The sequence below is a fragment of the Condylura cristata genome, unplaced genomic scaffold (assembly GCF_000260355.1).
Source record: "Condylura cristata isolate star-nosed mole 26May11 unplaced genomic scaffold, ConCri1.0 scaffold00011, whole genome shotgun sequence".
In the NCBI taxonomy this organism is placed as follows: Eukaryota; Metazoa; Chordata; class Mammalia; order Eulipotyphla; family Talpidae; genus Condylura; species Condylura cristata.
In genome coordinates this window covers 26,537,436-26,544,527 of record NW_004567112.1, presented here as the reverse complement: position 1 = coordinate 26,544,527, position 7,092 = coordinate 26,537,436, and positions in this window count along the sequence as shown.

Genomic DNA, 7,092 nt, shown 5'->3' with positions numbered 1-7,092 from the left:
CAAGCATGGTTTCTTCCTCACATGCTTGCTGCTCCATGTGGCTTCCTCAGGTCTCCTTCTTGTTCTCCATCCTGCTTCCTTCTCTTCTTCTCCTTTTTCTCTGCTCAGTTCCACCCTCCTTCTGGGTGGGGCAGGGAACCTGGAACTTCCCCTTTTCCTAGGGACCACCCTGTTACATCTCATCCAAGAGGCCTTCAAGGATGCCATTGTTGGTAGAGCATGGTAGAGCCCATGAAAACTTGAAGAGATCAGGTTGTGAGGGTGGGCCATAAGAGAGACTAGCTCTGGCCACTGGGTCCTGGGCACGTACATACTGCGAGCCTGCTAGCCTTTTCCCATACTGCCTTCTTTCCTGTTCTAGATGAAACATCTCCAGCCCATGGAGGAGGAAACTGAGACTCTGAGAGGCTAGGAAGCTGGAAACACTAAGTTGCCGGAAAAGGCTTGAAGACTTAAGACTTTGGAGGAGGTGCCCCAGGGTCACCCAACCCCTCCCCCCTTGCACACCCACAGCCTGGCCCCTTACTACCACATCCTGAATTTGCCCTGTAGGTCCCATGCCCTTAGGGGCCTCTCAAAGAATAGAACAAGAGGACTCAACTGCAGATGGATTTAGCATAATGTTTCTTACAGTGGAGGCTGCTGGTCGAGGTGCTGGCTTGCAGGAGAATCAGATCCAGCATGCTGGAATCCAGCTAGGTGTCGGTCATTCTTACGAAGCTACTGAGCCCATCCATCCTCCTCAGTTACATGGCATTCCTGCCAGGGTCCAAGTCAGGTACAGATCTCAAACTGTGCTCTGCAAATGTGACTTCTAGAATGTTACACTATAAAAACTAAACACAACATTGCAGCTCCAATTCTCATTCAAGATACCCTTCCCCTCAAATTGTTGAGTTTAATAAGTGGAATGTTCTTGACTATAAATTAAATGTCTAATTTAGTACTAAATTATATCCTTGGTTATGGTTGATGTACTACATTACAATTTCTAAATATCCCTCAAAGACAAACTTGACTTTCAGAAACACCTTCGTCTCAACAGTATGGAATCCACATTTCTAGGGAGGAAAGCAACAGCTGTCAGTTGGCCAACGTGTATCTATCTGTGTATCCATCTTGTGATGCCCCATGCTGTGATGAAAAGGCTCTCGAAAAAATGCATCTTTTGAAAGCAGGGTCGCCACAGACACCTAAGCCTCACATTTACAGCAGCAATGTTCCCAGTAGATGGAAACAATTCAGATGTCTGCACTGACGAATAGATAAGAAAAATGCAGCATATAAATACAGAGGAAGATTGCTCAGCCTTAAAAGGAAGGAGATTCTCCTGTCTTGCCCACTGCTCTCCTCAGCAGTATACTTGGTCAGTCTGCCTGTTCTGCTCCCCGCTCTGTCTCTGGTGAATCCTCTCACCGCCCCTGCACCTCTGGCCTATACCCCAGTCTGCATGCACAAATAAATAAATCTTAAGAAAAAAAAGGAAGGAGATTCTGATACTTGCCTGATATGAGTCTGAAGACATGCTACGTGAAATAAACTAGTCACGAGACAACAACTACTGTAAATAACATGAGGAACACAGAGTGGCATGTAGACTCAGAACGAAGGTTAGCTGCCCAAAAATGCAGAATGGGGGCCCGGGGGAGGTGTTTAATGGGGACAGAGTTTCATTTTGGGCAGATGGAAACATCTTAGAGAGGAGTGGAGGTGACGGTGGCACAGCAATGTGATGCACCAATGCCCGCAGCCACACACAAATGGTTGAGGTGGTACATTGCATGTTACGGCTACTTCATCACAATAAAAGCAGTCACAGTGAAAAGTAAAGGCGCATGCGTCCTAAGGGGATCACCGGATGCTGCAGGGAACCATGGCAGCCAGGCTGCAGGGTGCAAAGCCATACTGGTTCACCGGTGGGTAAAATTTCTTTCTTACTGTTGCAAAGTGTCAGTTTGTGAGCCCCTGAGAGCCTGGAGCCTGGCTGAACACTACAAGCTGCAGGGCAGATGGTGATGTGGCACCACTGGGGTGGCAAGAGCAACGTGACATGGACACAGAACATGAGTGGGAAGAACCAGGCGGGAATGCGGGAATACAAGGATGGCAGGAGACAGGGAGGGCAGGAGACAGGGAGGGCGGGAGACAGGGAGGGCGGGAGACAGGGAGGGCAGGAGACATGGAAGGCAGGAGACAGGGAGGGCGGGAGACAGCCCCGCTTTGGTGCAGTAGCAGGGAGCAGCTGGAAATCAGGCCGAACTCTTCCCTTCTTCAGAAACTGTCCTCTGCAGCATCCCTCATTCCCGTCAGGACACAAATGTCAAATTTGGAGGAGAAACAATATACTAGGAACTGTAACCGTGTCCAGTTACAGTAACTAACAAACATAAGCTACTCTTGTTACCTTATTTGAGGTGGGTCTTCATCTGGGGAAATAAATATTGTCTAAGTCTCTACATGAAACTGTTCAGGTAACAGGCCAGGGATCTTGCTTGCTTGAGGCTATTTCCCCAGATCACGACTGTGGTCCTCTGACTGCCAAAGTTCCAGATGATTCTGGGGAGTTCTGAGAATGCGGGGCTGTTCCTGAGCTGACCTGGTCCATTATGATTCAGTGCCTCTCTGGGAAAAGACTTTACTGTCTCAGGTCCCACCAGAGAGGAACCTCTGAGGGCTTCTGAGGTGGGAGATGCCCCAGGATTCCCGTTAAAGCCCCCACCGCAGACCACAGTCAGAGGGTGCTGCCAGTCAGTGCGCCTAGTCACCCCCCAGGCAAGTGTGTTATTTCAGGCTGGTCTTGATGGAAACTGGCAGAGGGGGCTGCCAGCAGGATAAATATAGCAGTGTCTTTCTGCTGAGTTGTGGAAGCTCTGGCTAATGTGGTTTGGGGCAGAGGATTTGCATGCCTTTAGGGAAGAACAAAACCTATAGGAAAAAATATCCCTTCCACATGGGCCCACTTTTTTCCTCTTTAAAATTATTTTTTGTTTTCAAAGCACCTCTCAGGTTCATGCCCTTTCCAGGTCTGAGGAAACAGGCTGGAACTAGGTGGGGACAGCATGTGACAAAGTAGACAGGGCTGCCTCAGCGAGACTCCAGACCTCAACGAGACTCAGGACGCCCCAAAGTGGGACGACTGAGGGGAGAGCCAGCCCTCGCTGCTGGGCCTCCCAGTCCTGGGCCTGAAGGCAGCTCCTTTCTGGGGGCAGCCCCTTCTGGAGCCCTCCACAGCCCTGACCCCTTCTTCTGCGCCCACTGAGACCCACAGGGAGGGCTTGTTCCACCGAGGTAAAGCTTTCCATCCTGGGAGCTCACTCCGAGGCAGACAGTGTACTAGGGGAGCATGACCAGGATCTGGAGGCCAGGGAAGGCCCTGGGGGTGAGGAGCAGAGGTGCTGCTGCCCACGGCCTGGTGACCTACGTGCAAACGGGTCTCACTGATACCAGGCGTCTTTCTCCCCAGCCTGGGCTGAGAACCAGCTGAGGGGAGAGCAAGCCCTTGCTGCTGGACCTCGCAGTCCTGGGCCTGAAGGCAGCTCCTTTCTGGGGACAGCCTTTTCTGGAGCCTTCCACACCCCTGTCCCCTTCTGCTGCCCGCTGAGGCCCACAGGGAGGGCTGGTGACCATGAGCCCAGCCCTGCCTGCTCACTCAGAGGCAGACTTGTTGCGCCAAGGTGAAGCTTTCCTCCTTGGCCTTGGTTGCTTTTCACACGCGGGCGCAGCAAATCAGAGAGCCCAAATGGCTGCTCATAGACAAACAGTCATGAAAAGGTGGGCCCAGGTCTGGACCCCACCTCTGACTCTAAATCCACGCTCACGCTACTATGTGAGAAAAGCCAGGATGGTTGCAAGAAAAAATACATCGTGTGAGGACAACGAGGCAGGCACTGACCTCCTGTCACCTCTGGTGCTGCCGGTGGCACCCAAGTCAGAGGGGACGGTCTGCAGGGCTTTCTGGGCTCCCAGTCAGTGAGGGAGAGGTGAGGCAAGCTATTGTTTTGCTTGCAAATGGGATGAAGGGGCCGGAAGAGGGGGCAAGGGAGACGCTACAAAAAGAAGAGAAAGGGAGATTTGGCGATGCTTGGGTTATGGAGAGAGTGTGTGGAAATGCCGAGGACAGAAGGAAGGGAACTGTGGAGGAGGAAGGCAGAGAGGTCCCTGGCAAGGATGGTGGAAGGGGGAAGTCGCAAGTTCTCAGTGATGGCCACCAGGTGGTGCTGTTGACCCCTGAGCTCAGTGGGAACTGACCGAAATCAGCCAGAGGGACTAGAGTGGGACAGGAAGTAGCTCAAGTCTCTGGGGAGGAATGAGGAAGGGGCCGGTAAATAGAACATCCCCACCACACCCATTAGCTCAGGAGCTCCCAAGCCCCGTATTTTCTTTCTTGCCACTAACACGCCATCAGTGGTCAAGCCAGCCCTGAACTGAGGCAAAGGCCTTTTCTTTACTTGCATATAGAGAATAAACCACGAGCGCAGTTATTTGCATAAATTCCCAATCTGTCAAAATCAAGAGCATAAATCAAATTGAAAAGTAACCAGGCCACCAAGCTCCCTTCATTGGGCATGGGCGTAGGAAGAATTGAGAATTTAGGAAATTTAAGTAAAATACTTTTCTCTGCAATGTATGTTTTTGTTCTTTCTGCTGTTGTTGGAGCTCCGTAAATTGTCCTTTTGACTTCGGCTTTACTCCTAACTTCTGAAGGCCCTCGGTTTCTGGATGGTCAAGTAAGGCTACCTTAAGAGCTCAACATGCCACCGGTTGCCCACTGGCCCTGTCTTCTGCTCCCAGCAGGCTCTTGCTCCTCCACGAAGGCCATGCTCGAGTGGACACTCCCTCTAATGAGTCCACCCTGGCCACTTCATCTTCCTCCTTGTGCCCTGACACTGGGGCTATGTCCTTCAAGGATCTTGTACCTGACAGACCAGACAGGAAAGGCACAGGATGGGCAGTGGGAAGTGGGCAGCCCTTTGTTTTTGTTTTTATTTCTATTAGTTTGTGATATTTTATATGACATTTCTTTGGGTGACTGATGAAATTATCAATTTTTGACATGGTGACTCATTAAAAACAGCAGTGCCATGATTCTATTATAGTTAACTTACAGATATTAATATATTTAGCTGTAACTATTTTTTTATAATAGTTTATTTTTACATCATTTTGTGTTTTTTTTCCATCTCAGTTGTAATCCCCATGGGCTTCCCATCACCAAATCACCCTTGTGCCATCACCATAGTCCACTTAGTGCACTTCCCTCCCCCCACTGTTTTTGATCCCACCCCCATTCTACCCCCATAAAATGTCTCTGGTATATAGTTGTTCATTATTATTTTCTCGCCTGGCCCATTACACTCCTGCTACGAGTGAAACCATCTGGTATTTTTCCTTTTCTTTCTAGCTTATTTCTTTTCCAGCTCTATCCATGTTGCTACAAAAGGCATGTGTTTTTTTGTTTTTCTTTGTTTGTTTGTTTGTTTGTTTGTTTTTTGGTTGCTGAGTAATATTCCATTGTGTGTATGTACCATATCTTTTTAATCCAGTCATCTATTTTTGGGCATTTGAGTTGATTCCATGACTTTCCAAATGTGAATAAAGCAGCAATAAACATGGGGATGTAGGTGTCTTTTTGAATCAGTTTTTTTTGTGTCTTTTGGGTAGATACCTAGGAGTAGGATTGCTGGGTTGTAGGGAAGCTCCATGTTTAGCAGTTTGAGGAAACTTCAAACAGTTTTCCATAGTGGTTGTACTAGTTTGCATTCCCACCAGCAGTGCAGGAGAGTTCCTTTTTCTCCACATCCTTGCCAACATCATTTTTCACAAATATTCTTAAAAGTAGAAAATGGTTGAGCTAGGATTATATAGCCTCTATTCTTTCACCAAAAAAGTTGCCAAGTTTTTAATACTGATTTTCTTGCCTCTGAATGGGAGTGATAATAACACAAGAAATAGATAAATTTTGCTAGCCAGTATAACACAGAAGAGAAGTTGGGTATTTAAAATAACTGAAAATATGAACTCTCTTTACAGAGTCTTTTGATTGTCCTTAAAAATGTACAACTGCCAGATTATCAAAGTTTCTTGTGGGCCCTCTCTGGTGGCACAACTGGTTAGGTCACAGCACTGCAAGATAGCTGCAGCTGCTTTAGTGTGAGTTAAATCCCCCGCCTGAGGTGATCCACATGGTGTGACAGACCTCTCCTGACCCACCTGCTGCTCCCCTCAGCAGTGTACTTCCTAGATCAACCTGTTCTGCTCCCCACTCTGTCTCAGGGGACTCCTCTCACCCCCTGCACTTCTAGCCTGTACCCCAGTTCTGTATGGGTAAATAAATCTTTAAAAAAAAGTTTCATGTAACAATTTCTAGTTGGCTAAGGATTACTAACTGCTCTTTTTCAGAACTGCTCAGAAATGTTTTCATACGAATCAGAAAATGTCTGCCTCCAAAATACCTAAGAAGGGAGATTCTTCTTGATGCAAAGAACAAAATATGACCTTAAGAATCTCAGTAACTCACTATGATCGGAAGGAGGCAAAGAAAAAAAAAAACTTCAGTGAAAGATTTCTGAGAAGTTGATAATGAAAAAATACATAGTAGAAACGTTCTCTACTATGAAATAATGATACTAGGAAAGCAGTTAAATCAGAACAAGAACTAGACGAGAATGAGGTCAGACCATTTGACAGCCCTTCCAACCGATTTCCCACCATCCCACTGAAGAGCATATTTAAACTTGAATGTTTGCTGGGTGCTAAGAATGTAAAAAATACCTAACTTCTAGAGCGGAACCACTGAAACCTGGTTAATATTGATATTATTTAAAAGTTCAGCAAAGTAGAGAAAGACAGGCTATATGTAATGAATAAGAAAAGTGTTGTTTATTGCAGGTAGGAGAATGTTGCCTGCATTTAAATCCCACCTCCTACTCCAAGCCCTTGCTTGGAAGTGAATAGGGGAAAGGTTAACAACAGTCAGAGATAACAGCTCTCAAGCACCTTTAGGCTGACTTCAGAGAGGACCCAAGTTCCCCTCATGGACAGAGTTGTGGGCGTGCTGGCATACTAAGTAAGAGCTGACTTTGGGGCAGAACT